The sequence below is a fragment of the Eschrichtius robustus genome, chromosome 5 (genome assembly GCF_028021215.1).
Source record: "Eschrichtius robustus isolate mEscRob2 chromosome 5, mEscRob2.pri, whole genome shotgun sequence".
Taxonomy (NCBI): domain Eukaryota; kingdom Metazoa; phylum Chordata; class Mammalia; order Artiodactyla; family Eschrichtiidae; genus Eschrichtius; species Eschrichtius robustus.
In genome coordinates, this window is record NC_090828.1 from 95,256,213 (window position 1) to 95,272,257 (window position 16,045).

The window sequence follows — 16,045 nt, forward strand, 5'->3', positions numbered from 1 at the left end:
ATGGCCCTTTTGACCGATGGGAAGCGAGACTTCTTTGTAGCGCTGATTTGCCTTTCCAGGTTGCTTGGTTGGCCAAAAAGGGCGTATGCGTTTTTTCCTGAATATATTCAGGAAAAAACGCATACGCCCTTTTTGGCCAAGGGCATCATTGTCGAGGTTTTGCCGCTTTTCCTGTGCTTTAAAGGCGATTCGAATCTACCTCCTGAAATCTGTTTCCTGCAATTCTGCCTTGCTTTCAAATCCTCTTCGTTGCCTTCCCTCAATATTTTTGTGGGCGAGAGTTATCATTTCTAACTCTGCAGGTTTGTGATTTGCAGTGCCCCTGAGCTCCATTTTTCAACTCGCTTTTTTGGGAGCTGGCCGCAAAAGCGTAGGATTGCTTCAGGCCCTATTCTGGTTCCGGGCGGCAGGCTGAGCCTGTGGTTAATTCTTCTTCCTGATGGGAAAATAGAGTGACCTGTGCCTTTCCCAACACCTAGAGCTAGTCGCTCATTGGTTCCCCCTTTTCCCGTTCATCCTCAGGACAAATTGCAACCTCTACGGAACAGGAGGTTAAACGTGCTGATTCTCCAAGGAGGGAGATTGCTAGTAAAGCGGCTGGAATGGCGAACCCGAGCACAAGGAGATGAGAAATGACGTGCGTTTTAGAAACCTTTCCCGATCACACGGTGTACCATCTTCTGGGGTTCTCATGCATGTTTTCGATGTAGGAAGATGCCCTTGAACCTGGAGATTTGGGACCCATCAGACGGGTACCACGCAGTATTACTTTAAAGGGTCTGTGTTTGCTCACCCAACCTCACCAAACCTCTCAGCCCCAAGAGTGTCCACCCTTATGTCTCAATCAGCTGTGGGTCTAGATATGGTCAATCCAGGTGGCATCACAGCCCCTGAACGAATTTTGTAAGAATTTCTCTCTCTTGCACTGTCTTTGTTTCACGGGTTTTTAAAAGTAATTGATTTTCCTAATGGGGTTTAGCTGCTTTTCACTGCTGTGTTTATGCCGCTTTACTCCCACTTGACTCACTTACGGAGAGATATCAATACATAGGTTTGAAGATTCTTACTAGTCAGATCTATTCTTGGGCGGTGAATAGGGGGTGTTGAGTCCAGTTCACTGAGCAAGCAGTAGGTCTTGTCTATTACATATTGGGTTTATGGAACGGTATCTGAGCTAATTTGAAACCCTTGTTTTATGCATCACCCCACCTCGCCTTTCCCGTTAGGCAGCCATAGTGTGTTTTCTAAATGTGTGACTCTGTTCTGTTTTGTAATTCAGTTCAAGTGTAGCGGTTTTTACATTCCCTCTATAAGTGATATCTTCTGATTAGTGTCTTTTTCTGTGTGACTTATTTCACTTAGAACCGTCGTACCTGAATCCACTCATCATGCTGCTACTAGCCTTATGACGTTGATTTCATGGCTGAGTGATATTCCATTGTACCTAAGGACCACAACTTCTTTATCCATTTTTCTCTTTCCTGGGATATTTAAGGTGGAATGAAGTGGAGGTTCTTGTCAACAGAGCAACCCTAAACTTTGGAGTGCCTGTGCCTTGCTGATTTTTAGTTTTCCCAAATTAGACGCCCATGAGTGGAAGTGCCCTATGCTCTCTAAGCCGAGTTTTTTAGATGTTTCAGGACACACCGTACACTTCTCCAGAGTGGCTGTTGGCAATTTACATCCCGCCCATCAGCGTAGCAAGGCTCCCATTTCTCCATGGCCTCTCCTGCATTTCTGGTATTGACACTTTATTCAGCATGGCCCTTTTGACCGATGGGAAGCGAGACTTCTTTGTAGCGCTGATTTGCCTTTCCAGGTTGCTTGGTTGGCCAAAAAGGGCGTATGCGTTTTTTCCTGAATATATTCAGGAAAAAACGCATACGCCCTTTTTGGCCAAGGGCATCATTGTCGAGGTTTTGCCGCTTTTCCTGTGCTTTAAAGGCGATTCGAATCTACCTCCTGAAATCTGTTTCCTGCAATTCTGCCTTGCTTTCAAATCCTCTTCGTTGCCTTCCCTCAATATTTTTGTGGGCGAGAGTTATCATTTCTAACTCTGCAGGTTTGTGATTTGCAGTGCCCCTGAGCTCCATTATTCAACTCGCTTTTTTGGGAGCTGGCCGCAAAAGCGTAGGATTGCTTCAGGCCCTATTCTGGTTCCGGGCGGCAGGCTGAGCCTGTGGTTAATTCTTCTTCCTGATGGGAAAATAGAGTGACCTGTGCCTGTCCCAACACCTAGAGCTAGTCGCTCATTGGTTCCCCCTCTTCCCGTTCATCCTCAGGACAAATTGCAACCTGTACGGAACAGGAGGTTAAACGTGCTGATTCTCCAAGGAGGGAGATTGCTATTAAAGTGGCTGGAATGGCGAACCCGAGCACAAGGAGATGAGAAATGAGGTGCGTTTTAGAAACCTTTCCCGATCACACGGTGTACCATCTTCTGGGTTTCTCATGCATGTTTTCGATGTAGGAAGATGCCCTTGAACCTGGAGATTTGGGACCCATCAGACGGGTACCACGCAGTATTACTTTAAAGGGTCTGTGTTTGCTCACCCAACCTCACCAAACCTCTCAGCCCCAAGAGTGTCCACCCTTATGTCTCAATCAGCTGTGGGTCTAGATATGGTCAATCCAGGTGGCATCACAGCCCCTGAACGAATTTTGTAAGAATTTCTCTCTCTTGCACTGTCTTTGTTTCACGGGTTTTTAAAAGTAATTGATTTTCCTAATGGGGTTTAGCTGCTTTTCACTGCTGTGTTTATGCCGCTTTACTCCCACTTGACTCACTTACGGAGAGATATCAATACATAGGTTTGAAGATTCTTACTAGTCAGATCTATTCTTGGGCGGTGAATAGGGGGTGTTGAGTCCAGTTCACTGAGCAAGCAGTAGGTCTTGTCTATTACATATTGGGTTTATGGAACGGTATCTGAGCTAATTTGAAACCCTTGTTTTATGCATCACCCCACCTCGCCTTTCCCGTTAGGCAGCCATAGTGTGTTTTCTAAATGTGTGACTCTGTTCTGTTTTGTAATTCAGTTCAAGTGTAGCGGTTTTTACATTCCCTCTATAAGTGATATCTTCTGATTAGTGTCTTTTTCTGTGTGACTTATTTCACTTAGAACCGTCGTACCTGAATCCACTCATCATGCTGCTACTAGCCTTATGACGTTGATTTCATGGCTGAGTGATATTCCATTGTACCTAAGGACCACAACTTCTTTATCCATTTTTCTCTTTCCTGGGATATTTAAGGTGGAATGAAGTGGAGGTTCTTGTCAACAGAGCAACCCTAAACTTTGGAGTGCCTGTGCCTTGCTGATTTTTAGTTTTCCCAAATTAGACGCCCATGAGTGGAAGTGCCCTATGCTCTCTAAGCCGAGTTTTTTAGATGTTTCAGGACACACCGTACACTTCTCCAGAGTGGCTGTTGGCAATTTACATCCCGCCCATCAGCGTAGCAAGGCTCCCATTTCTCCATGGCCTCTCCTGCATTTCTGGTATTGACACTTTATTCAGCATGGCCCTTTTGACCGATGGGAAGCGAGACTTCTTTGTAGCGCTGATTTGCCTTTCCAGGTTGCTTGGTTGGCCAAAAAGGGCGTATGCGTTTTTTCCTGAATATATTCAGGAAAAAACGCATACGCCCTTTTTGGCCAAGGGCATCATTGTCGAGGTTTTGCCGCTTTTCCTGTGCTTTAAAGGCGATTCGAATCTACCTCCTGAAATCTGTTTCCTGCAATTCTGCCTTGCTTTCAAATCCTCTTCGTTGCCTTCCCTCAATATTTTTGTGGGCGAGAGTTATCATTTCTAACTCTGCAGGTTTGTGATTTGCAGTGACCCTGAGCTCCATTTTTCAACTCGCTTTTTTGGGAGCTGGCCGCAAAAGCGTAGGATTGCTTCAGGCCCTATTCTGGTTCCGGGCGGCAGGCTGAGCCTGTGGTTAATTCTTCTTCCTGATGGGAAAATAGAGTGACCTGTGCCTGTCCCAACACCTAGAGCTAGTCGCTCATTGGTTCCCCCTCTTCCCGTTCATCCTCAGGACAAATTGCAACCTGTACGGAACAGGAGGTTAAACGTGCTGATTCTCCAAGGAGGGAGATTGCTATTAAAGTGGCTGGAATGGCGAACCCGAGCACAAGGAGATGAGAAATGAGGTGCGTTTTAGAAACCTTTCCCGATCACACGGTGTACCATCTTCTGGGGTTCTCATGCATGTTTTCGATGTAGGAAGATGCTCTTGAACCTGGAGATTTGGGACCCATGGGATGGGTACCACGCAGTATTACTTTAAAGGGTCTGCGTTTGCTCACCCAACCTCACCAAACCTCTCAGCCCCAAGAGTGTCCACCCTTATGTCTCAATCAGCTGTGGGTCTAGATATGGTCAATCCAGGTGGCATCACAGCCCCTGAACGAATTTTGTAAGAATTTCTCTCTCTTGCACTGTCTTTGTTTCACGGGTTTTTAAAAGTAATTGATTTTCCTAATGGGGTTTAGCTGCTTTTCACTGCTGTGTTTATGCCGCTTTACTCCCACTTGACTCACTTACGGAGAGATATCAATACATAGGTTTGAAGATTCTTACTAGTCAGATCTATTCTTGGGCGGTGAATAGGGGGTGTTGAGTCCAGTTCACTGAGCAAGCAGTAGGTCTTGTCTATTACATATTGGGTTTATGGAACGGTATCTGAGCTAATTTGAAACCCTTGTTTTAGGCATCACCCCACCTCGCCTTTCCCGTTAGGCAGCCATAGTGTGTTTTCTAAATGTGTGACTCTGTTCTGTTTTGTAATTCAGTTCAAGTGTAGCGGTTTTTACATTCCCTCTATAAGTGATATCTTCTGATTAGTGTCTTTTTCTGTGTGACTTATTTCACTTAGAACCGTCGTACCTGAATCCACTCATCATGCTGCTACTAGCCTTATGACGTTGATTTCATGGCTGAGTGATATTCCATTGTACCTAAGGACCACAACTTCTTTATCCATTTTTCTCTTTCCTGGGATATTTAAGGTGGAATGAAGTGGAGGTTCTTGTCAACAGAGCAACCCTAAACTTTGGAGTGCCTGTGCCTTGCTGATTTTTAGTTTTCCCAAATGAGACGCCCATGAGTGGAAGTGCCCTATGCTCTCTAAGCCGAGTTTTTTAGATGTTTCAGGACACACCGTACACTTCTCCAGAGTGGCTGTTGGCAATTTACATCCCGCCCATCAGCGTAGCAAGGCTCCCATTTCTCCATGGCCTCTCCTGCATTTCTGGTATTGACACTTTATTCAGCATGGCCCTTTTGACCGATGGGAAGCGAGACTTCTTTGTAGCGCTGATTTGCCTTTCCAGGTTGCTTGGTTGGCCAAAAAGGGCGTATGCGTTTTTTCCTGAATATATTCAGGAAAAAACGCATACGCCCTTTTTGGCCAAGGGCATCATTGTCGAGGTTTTGCCGCTTTTCCTGTGCTTTAAAGGCGATTCGAATCTACCTCCTGAAATCTGTTTCCTGCAATTCTGCCTTGCTTTCAAATCCTCTTCGTTGCCTTCCCTCAATATTTTTGTGGGCGAGAGTTATCATTTCTAACTCTGCAGGTTTGTGATTTGCAGTGACCCTGAGCTCCATTTTTCAACTCGCTTTTTTGGGAGCTGGCCGCAAAAGCGTAGGATTGCTTCAGGCCCTATTCTGGTTCCGGGCGGCAGGCTGAGCCTGTGGTTAATTCTTCTTCCTGATGGGAAAATAGAGTGACCTGTGCCTGTCCCAACACCTAGAGCTAGTCGCTCATTGGTTCCCCCTCTTCCCGTTCATCCTCAGGACAAATTGCAACCTGTACGGAACAGGAGGTTAAACGTGCTGATTCTCCAAGGAGGGAGATTGCTATTAAAGTGGCTGGAATGGCGAACCCGAGCACAAGGAGATGAGAAATGAGGTGCGTTTTAGAAACCTTTCCCGATCACACGGTGTACCATCTTCTGGGGTTCTCATGCATGTTTTCGATGTAGGAAGATGCTCTTGAACCTGGAGATTTGGGACCCATGGGATGGGTACCACGCAGTATTACTTTAAAGGGTCTGCGTTTGCTCACCCAACCTCACCAAACCTCTCAGCCCCAAGAGTGTCCACCCTTATGTCTCAATCAGCTGTGGGTCTAGATATGGTCAATCCAGGTGGCATCACAGCCCCTGAACGAATTTTGTAAGAATTTCTCTCTCTTTCACTGTCTTTGTTTCACGGGTTTTTAAAAGTAATTGATTTTCCTAATGGGGTTTAGCTGCTTTTCACTGCTGTGTTTATGCCGCTTTACTCCCACTTGACTCACTTACGGAGAGATATCAATACATAGGTTTGAAGATTCTTACTAGTCAGATCTATTCTTGGGCGGTGAATAGGGGGTGTTGAGTCCAGTTCACTGAGCAAGGAGTAGGTCTTGTCTATTACATATTGGGTTTATGGAACGGTATCTGAGCTAATTTGAAACCCTTGTTTTAGGCATCACCCCACCTCACCTTTCCCGTTAGGCAGCCATAGTGTGTTTTCTAAATGTGTGACTCTGTTCTGTTTTGTAATTCAGTTCAAGTGTAGCGGTTTTTACATTCCCTCTATAAGTGATATCTTCTGATTAGTGTCTTTTTCTGTGTGACTTATTTCACTTAGAACCGTCGTACCTGAATCCACTCATCATGCTGCTACTAGCCTTATGACGTTGATTTCATGGCTGAGTGATATTCCATTGTACCTAAGGACCACAACTTCTTTATCCATTTTTCTCTTTCCTGGGATATTTAAGGTGGAATGAAGTGGAGGTTCTTGTCAACAGAGCAACCCTAAACTTTGGAGTGCCTGTGCCTTGCTGATTTTTAGTTTTCCCAAATGAGACGCCCATGAGTGGAAGTGCCCTATGCTCTCTAAGCCGAGTTTTTTAGATGTTTCAGGACACACCGTACACTTCTCCAGAGTGGCTGTTGACAATTTACATCCCGCCCATCAGCGTAGCAAGGCTCCCATTTCTCCATGGCCTCTCCTGCATTTCTGGTATTGACACTTTATTCAGCATGGCCCTTTTGACCGATGGGAAGCGAGACTTCTTTGTAGCGCCGATTTGCCTTTCCAGGTTGCTTGGTTGGCCAAAAAGGGCGTATGCGTTTTTTCCTGAATATATTCAGGAAAAAACGCATACGCCCTTTTTGGCCAAGGGCATCATTGTCGAGGTTTTGCCGCTTTTCCTGTGCTTTAAAGGCGATTCGAATCTACCTCCTGAAATCTGCTTCCTGCAATTCTGCCTTGCTTTCAAATCCTCTTCGTTGCCTTCCCTCAATATTTTTGTGGGCGAGAGTTATCATTTCTAACTCTGCAGGTTTGTGATTTGCAGTGCCCCTGAGCTCCATTTTTCAACTCGCTTTTTTGGGAGCTGGCCGCAAAACCGTAGGATTGCTTCAGGCCCTATTCTGGTTCCGGGCGGCAGGCTGAGCCTGTGGTTAATTCTTCTTCCTGATGGGAAAATAGAGTGACCTGTGCCTTTCCCAACACCTAGAGCTAGTCGCTCATTGGTTCCCCCTCTTCCCGTTCATCCTCAGGACAAATTGCAACCTGTACGGAACAGGAGGTTAAACGTGCTGATTCTCCAAGGAGGGAGATTGCTAGTAAAGCGGCTGGAATGGCGAACCCGAGCACAAGGAGATGAGAAATGAGGTGCGTTTTAGAAACCTTTCCCGATCACACGGTGTACCATCTTCTGGGGTTCTCATGCATGTTTTCGATGTAGGAAGATGCCCTTGAACCTGGAGATTTGGGACCCATCAGACGGGTACCACGCAGTATTACTTTAAAGGGTCTGCGTTTGCTCACCCAACCTCACCAAACCTCTCAGCCCCAAGAGTGTCCACCCTTATGTCTCAATCAGCTGTGGGTCTAGATATGGTCAATCCAGGTGGCATCACAGCCCCTGAACGAATTTTGTAAGAATTTCTCTCTCTTTCACTGTCTTTGTTTCACGGGTTTTTAAAAGTAATTGATTTTCCTAATGGGGTTTAGCTGCTTTTCACTGCTGTGTTTATGCCGCTTTACTCCCACTTGACTCACTTACGGAGAGATATCAATACATAGGTTTGAAGATTCTTACTAGTCAGATCTATTCTTGGGCGGTGAATAGGGGGTGTTGAGTCCAGTTCACTGAGCAAGCAGTAGGTCTTGTCTATTACATATTGGGTTTATGGAACGGTATCTGAGCTAATTTGAAACCCTTGTTTTATGCATCACCCCACCTCGCCTTTCCCGTTAGGCAGCCATAGTGTGTTTTCTAAATGTGTGACTCTGTTCTGTTTTGTAATTCAGTTCAAGTGTAGCGGTTTTTACATTCCCTCTATAAGTGATATCTTCTGATTAGTGTCTTTTTCTGTGTGACTTATTTCACTTAGAACCGTCGTACCTGAATCCACTCATCATGCTGCTACTAGCCTTATGACGTTGATTTCATGGCTGAGTGATATTCCATTGTACCTAAGGACCACAACTTCTTTATCCATTTTTCTCTTTCCTGGGATATTTAAGGTGGAATGAAGTGGAGGTTCTTGTCAACAGAGCAACCCTAAACTTTGGAGTGCCTGTGCCTTGCTGATTTTTAGTTTTCCCAAATTAGACGCCCATGAGTGGAAGTGCCCTATGCTCTCTAAGCCGAGTTTTTTAGATGTTTCAGGACACACCGTACACTTCTCCAGAGTGGCTGTTGGCAATTTACATCCCGCCCATCAGCGTAGCAAGGCTCCCATTTCTCCATGGCCTCTCCTGCATTTCTGGTATTGACACTTTATTCAGCATGGCCCTTTTGACCGATGGGAAGCGAGACTTCTTTGTAGCGCTGATTTGCCTTTCCAGGTTGCTTGGTTGGCCAAAAAGGGCGTATGCGTTTTTTCCTGAATATATTCAAGAAAAAACGCATACGCCTTTTTTGGCCAAGGGCATCACTGTCGAGGTTTTGCCGCTTTTCCTGTGCTTTAAAGGCGATTCGAATCTACCTCCTGAAATCTGTTTCCTGCAATTCTGCCTTGCTTTCAAATCCTCTTCGTTGCCTTCCCTCAATATTTTTGTGGGCGAGAGTTATCATTTCTAACTCTGCAGGTTTGTGATTTGCAGTGCCCCTGAGCTCCATTTTTCAACTCGCTTTTTTGGGAGCTGGCCGCAAAAGCGTAGGATTGCTTCAGGACCTATTCTGGTTCCGGGCGGCAGGCTGAGCCTGTGGTTAATTCTTCTTCCTGATGGGAAAATAGAGTGACCTGTGCCTTTCCTAACACCTAGAGCTAGTCGCTCATTGGTTCCCCCTCTTCCCGTTCATCCTCAGGACAAATTGCAACCTGTACGGAACAGGAGGTTAAAGGTGCTGATTCTCCAAGGAGGGAGATTGCTAGTAAAGCGGCTGGAATGGCGAACCCGAGCACAAGGAGATGAGAAATGAGGTGCGTTTTAGAAACCTTTCCCGATCACACGGTGTACCATCTTCTGGGTTTCTCATGCATGTTTTCGATGTAGGAAGATGCCCTTGAACCTGGAGATTTGGGACCCATCAGACGGGTACCACGCAGTATTACTTTAAAGGGTCTGTGTTTGCTCACCCAACCTCACCAAACCTCTCAGCCCCAAGAGTGTCCACCCTTATGTCTCAATCAGCTGTGGGTCTAGATATGGTCAATCCAGGTGGCATCACAGCCCCTGAACGAATTTTGTAAGAATTTCTCTCTCTTGCACTGTCTTTGTTTCACGGGTTTTTAAAAGTAATTGATTTTCCTAATGGGGTTTAGCTGCTTTTCACTGCTGTGTTTATGCCGCTTTACTCCCACTTGACTCACTTACGGAGAGATATCAATACATAGGTTTGAAGATTCTTACTAGTCAGATCTATTCTTGGGCGGTGAATAGGGGGTGTTGAGTCCAGTTCACTGAGCAAGCAGTAGGTCTTGTCTATTACATATTGGGTTTATGGAACGGTATCTGAGCTAATTTGAAACCCTTGTTTTATGCATCACCCCACCTCGCCTTTCCCGTTAGGCAGCCATAGTGTGTTTTCTAAATGTGTGACTCTGTTCTGTTTTGTAATTCAGTTCAAGTGTAGCGGTTTTTACATTCCCTCTATAAGTGATATCTTCTGATTAGTGTCTTTTTCTGTGTGACTTATTTCACTTAGAACCGTCGTACCTGAATCCACTCATCATGCTGCTACTAGCCTTATGACGTTGATTTCATGGCTGAGTGATATTCCATTGTACCTAAGGACCACAACTTCTTTATCCATTTTTCTCTTTCCTGGGATATTTAAGGTGGAATGAAGTGGAGGTTCTTGTCAACAGAGCAACCCTAAACTTTGGAGTGCCTGTGCCTTGCTGATTTTTAGTTTTCCCAAATTAGACGCCCATGAGTGGAAGTGCCCTATGCTCTCTAAGCCGAGTTTTTTAGATGTTTCAGAACACACCGTACACTTCTCCAGAGTGGCTGTTGGCAATTTACATCCCGCCCATCAGCGTAGCAAGGCTCCCATTTCTCCATGGCCTCTCCTGCATTTCTGGTATTGACACTTTATTCAGCATGGCCCTTTTGACCGATGGGAAGCGAGACTTCTTTGTAGCTCTGATTTGCCTTTCCAGGTTGCTTGGTTGGCCAAAAAGGGCGTATGCGTTTTTTCCTGAATATATTCAGGAAAAAACGCATACGCCCTTTTTGGCCAAGGGCATCATTGTCGAGGTTTGGCCGCTTTTCCTGTGCTTTAAAGGCGATTCGAATCTACCTCCTGAAATCTGTTTCCTGCAATTCTGCCTTGCTTTCAAATCCTCTTCGTTGCCTTCCCTCAATATTTTTGTGGGCGAGAGTTATCATTTCTAACTCTGCAGGTTTGTGATTTGCAGTGCCCCTGAGCTCCATTTTTCAACTCGCTTTTTTGGGAGCTGGCCGCAAAAGCGTAGGATTGCTTCAGGCCCTATTCTGGTTCCGGGCGGCAGGCTGAGCCTGTGGTTAATTCTTCTTCCTGATGGGAAAATAGAGTGACCTGTGCCTGTCCCAACACCTAGAGCTAGTCGCTCATTGGTTCCCCCTCTTCCCGTTCATCCTCAGGACAAATTGCAACCTGTACGGAACAGGAGGTTAAACGTGCTGATTCTCCAAGGAGGGAGATTGCTATTAAAGTGGCTGGAATGGCGAACCCGAGCACAAGGAGATGAGAAATGAGGTGCGTTTTAGAAACCTTTCCCGATCACACGGTGTACCATCTTCTGGGTTTCTCATGCATGTTTTCGATGTAGGAAGATGCTCTTGAACCTGGAGATTTGGGACCCATGGGATGGGTACCACGCAGTATTACTTTAAAGGGTCTGCGTTTGCTCACCCAACCTCACCAAACCTCTCAGCCCCAAGAGTGTCCACCCTTATGTCTCAATCAGCTGTGGGTCTAGATATGGTCAATCCAGGTGGCATCACAGCCCCTGAACGAATTTTGTAAGAATTTCTCTCTCTTGCACTGTCTTTGTTTCACGGGTTTTTAAAAGTAATTGATTTTCCTAATGGGGTTTAGCTGCTTTTCACTGCTGTGTTTATGCCGCTTTACTCCCACTTGACTCAGTTACGGAGAGATATCAATACATAGGTTTGAAGATTCTTACTAGTCAGATCTATTCTTGGGCGGTGAATAGGGGGTGTTGAGTCCAGTTCACTGAGCAAGCAGTAGGTCTTGTCTATTACATATTGGGTTTATGGAACGGTATCTGAGCTAATTTGAAACCCTTGTTTTATGCATCACCCCACCTCGCCTTTCCCGTTAGGCAGCCATAGTGTGTTTTCTAAATGTGTGACTCTGTTCTGTTTTGTAATTCAGTTCAAGTGTAGCGGTTTTTACATTCCCTCTATAAGTGATATCTTCTGATTAGTGTCTTTTTCTGTGTGACTTATTTCACTTAGAACCGTCGTACCTGAATCCACTCATCATGCTGCTACTAGCCTTATGACGTTGATTTCATGGCTGAGTGATATTCCATTGTACCTAAGGACCACAACTTCTTTATCCATTTTTCTCTTTCCTGGGATATTTAAGGTGGAATGAAGTGGAGGTTCTTGTCAACAGAGCAACCCTAAACTTTGGAGTGCCTGTGCCTTGCTGATTTTTAGTTTTCCCAAATTAGACGCCCATGAGTGGAAGTGCCCTATGCTCTCTAAGCCGAGTTTTTTAGATGTTTCAGAACACACCGTACACTTCTCCAGAGTGGCTGTTGGCAATTTACATCCCGCCCATCAGCGTAGCAAGGCTCCCATTTCTCCATGGCCTCTCCTGCATTTCTGGTATTGACACTTTATTCAGCATGGCCCTTTTGACCGATGGGAAGCGAGACTTCTTTGTAGCGCTGATTTGCCTTTCCAGGTTGCTTGGTTGGCCAAAAAGGGCATATGCGTTTTTTCCTGAATATATTCAGGAAAAAACGCATACGCCCTTTTTGGCCAAGGGCATCATTGTCGAGGTTTGGCCGCTTTTCCTGTGCTTTAAAGGCGATTCGAATCTACCTCCTGAAATCTGTTTCCTGCAATTCTGCCTTGCTTTCAAATCCTCTTCGTTGCCTTCCCTCAATATTTTTGTGGGCGAGAGTTATCATTTCTAACTCTGCAGGTTTGTGATTTGCAGTGCCCCTGAGCTCCATTTTTCAACTCGCTTTTTTGGGAGCTGGCCGCAAAAGCGTAGGATTGCTTCAGGCCCTATTCTGGTTCCGGGCGGCAGGCTGAGCCTGTGGTTAATTCTTCTTCCTGATGGGAAAATAGAGTGACCTGTGCCTGTCCCAACACCTAGAGCTAGTCGCTCATTGGTTCCCCCTCTTCCCGTTCATCCTCAGGACAAATTGCAACCTGTACGGAACAGGAGGTTAAACGTGCTGATTCTCCAAGGAGGGAGATTGCTATTAAAGTGGCTGGAATGGCGAACCCGAGCACAAGGAGATGAGAAATGAGGTGCGTTTTAGAAACCTTTCCCGATCACACGGTGTACCATCTTCTGGGTTTCTCATGCATGTTTTCGATGTAGGAAGATGCTCTTGAACCTGGAGATTTGGGACCCATGGGATGGGTACCACGCAGTATTACTTTAAAGGGTCTGCGTTTGCTCACCCAACCTCACCAAACCTCTCAGCCCCAAGAGTGTCCACCCTTATGTCTCAATCAGCTGTGGGTCTAGATATGGTCAATCCAGGTGGCATCACAGCCCCTGAACGAATTTTGTAAGAATTTCTCTCTCTTTCACTGTCTTTGTTTCACGGGTTTTTAAAAGTAATTGATTTTCCTAATGGGGTTTAGCTGCTTTTCACTGCTGTGTTTATGCCGCTTTACTCCCACTTGACTCACTTACGGAGAGATATCAATACATAGGTTTGAAGATTCTTACTAGTCAGATCTATTCTTGGGCGGTGAATAGGGGGTGTTGAGTCCAGTTCACTGAGCAAGGAGTAGGTCTTGTCTATTACATATTGGGTTTATGGAACGGTATCTGAGCTAATTTGAAACCCTTGTTTTAGGCATCACCCCACCTCACCTTTCCCGTTAGGCAGCCATAGTGTGTTTTCTAAATGTGTGACTCTGTTCTTTTTTGTAATTCAGTTCAAGTGTAGCGGTTTTTACATTCCCTCTATAAGTGATATCTTCTGATTAGTGTCTTTTTCTGTGTGACTTATTTCACTTAGAACCGTCGTACCTGAATCCACTCATCATGCTGCTACTAGCCTTATGACGTTGATTTCATGGCTGAGTGATATTCCATTGTACCTAAGGACCACAACTTCTTTATCCATTTTTCTCTTTCCTGGGATATTTAAGGTGGAATGAAGTGGAGGTTCTTGTGAACAGAGCAACCCTAAACTTTGGAGTGCCTGTGCCTTGCTGATTTTTAGTTTTCCCAACTTAGACGCCCATGAGTGGAAGTGCCCTATGCTCTCTAAGCCGAGTTTTTTAGATGTTTCAGGACACACCGTACACTTCTACAGAGTGGCTGTTGGAAATTTACATCCCGCCCATCAGCGTAGCAAGGCTCCCATTTCTCCATGGCCTCTCCTGCATTTCTGGTATTGACACTTTATTCACCATGGCCCTTTTGACCAATGGGAAGCGAGACTTCTTTGTAGAGCTGATTTGCCTTTCCAGGTTGCTTGGTTGGCCAAAAAGGGCGTATGCGTTTTTTCCTGAATATATTCAGGAAAAAACGCATACGCCCTTTTTGGCCAAGGGCATCATTGTCGAGGTTTTGCCGCTTTTCCTGTGCTTTAAAGGCGATTCGAATCTACCTCCTGAAATCTGTTTCCTGCAATTCTGCCTTGCTTTCAAATCCTCTTCGTTGCCTTCCCTCAATATTTTTGTGGGCGAGAGTTATCTTTTCTAACTCTGCAGGTTTGTGATTTGCAGTGCCCCTGAGCTCCATTTTTCAACTCGCTTTTTTGGGAGCTGGCCGCAAAAGCGTAGGATTGCTTCAGGCCCTATTCTGGTTCCGGGCCGCAGGCTGAGCCTGTGGTTAATTCTTCTACCTGATGGGAAAATAGAGTGACCTGTGCCTTTCCCAACAACTAGAGCTAGTCGCTCATTGGTTCCCCCTCTTCCCGTTCATCCTCAGGACAAATTGCAACCTGTACGGAACAGGAGGTTAAACGTGCTGATTCTCCAAGGAGGGAGATTGCTAGTAAAGCGGCTGGAATGGCGAACCCGAGCACAAGGAGATGAGAAATGAGGTGCGTTTTAGAAACCTTTCCCGATCACACGGTGTACCATCTTCTGGGGTTCTCATGCATGTTTTCGATGTAGGAAGATGCTCTTGAACCTGGAGATTTGGGACCCATGGGATGGGTACCACGCAGTATTACTTTAAAGGGTCTGCGTTTGCTCACCCAACCTCACCAAACCTCTCAGCCCCAAGAGTGTCCACCCTTATGTCTCAATCAGCTGTGGGTCTAGATATGGTCAATCCAGGTGGCATCACAGCCCCTGAACGAATTTTGTAAGAATTTCTCTCTCTTTCACTGTCTTTGTTTCACGGGTTTTTAAAAGTAATTGATTTTCCTAATGGGGTTTAGCTGCTTTTCACTGCTGTGTTTATGCCGCTTTACTCCCACTTGACTCACTTACGGAGAGATATCAATACATAGGTTTGAAGATTCTTACTAGTCAGATCTATTCTTGGGCGGTGAATAGGGGGTGTTGAGTCCAGTTCACTGAGCAAGGAGTAGGTCTTGTCTATTACATATTGGGTTTATGGAACGGTATCTGAGCTAATTTGAAACCCTTGTTTTAGGCATCACCCCACCTCACCTTTCCCGTTAGGCAGCCATAGTGTGTTTTCTAAATGTGTGACTCTGTTCTGTTTTGTAATTCAGTTCAAGTGTAGCGGTTTTTACATTCCCTCTATAAGTGATATCTTCTGATTAGTGTCTTTTTCTGTGTGACTTATTTCACTTAGAACCGTCGTACCTGAATCCACTCATCATGCTGCTACTAGCCTTATGACGTTGATTTCATGGCTGAGTGATATTCCATTGTACCTAAGGACCACAACTTCTTTATCCATTTTTCTCTTTCCTGGGATATTTAAGGTGGAATGAAGTGGAGGTTCTTGTCAACAGAGCAACCCTAAACTTTGGAGTGCCTGTGCCTTGCTGATTTTTAGTTTTCCCAAATTAGACGCCCATGAGTGGAAGTGCCCTATGCTCTCTAAGCCTAGTTTTTTAGATGTTTCAGGACACACCGTACACTTCTCCAGAGTGGCTGTTGGCAATTTACATCCCGCCCATCAGCGTAGCAAGGCTCCCATTTCTCCATGGCCTCTCCTGCATTTCTGGTATTGACACTTTATTCACCATGGCCCTTTTGACCGATGGGAAGCGAGACTTCTTTGTAGCGCTGATTTGCCTTTCCAGGTTGCTTGGTTGGCCAAAAAGGGCGTATGCGTTTTTTCCTGAATATATTCAGGAAAAAACGCATACGCCCTTTTTGGCCAAGGGCATCATTGTCGAGGTTTTGCCGCTTTTCCTGTGCTTTAAAGGCGATTCGAATCTACCTCCTG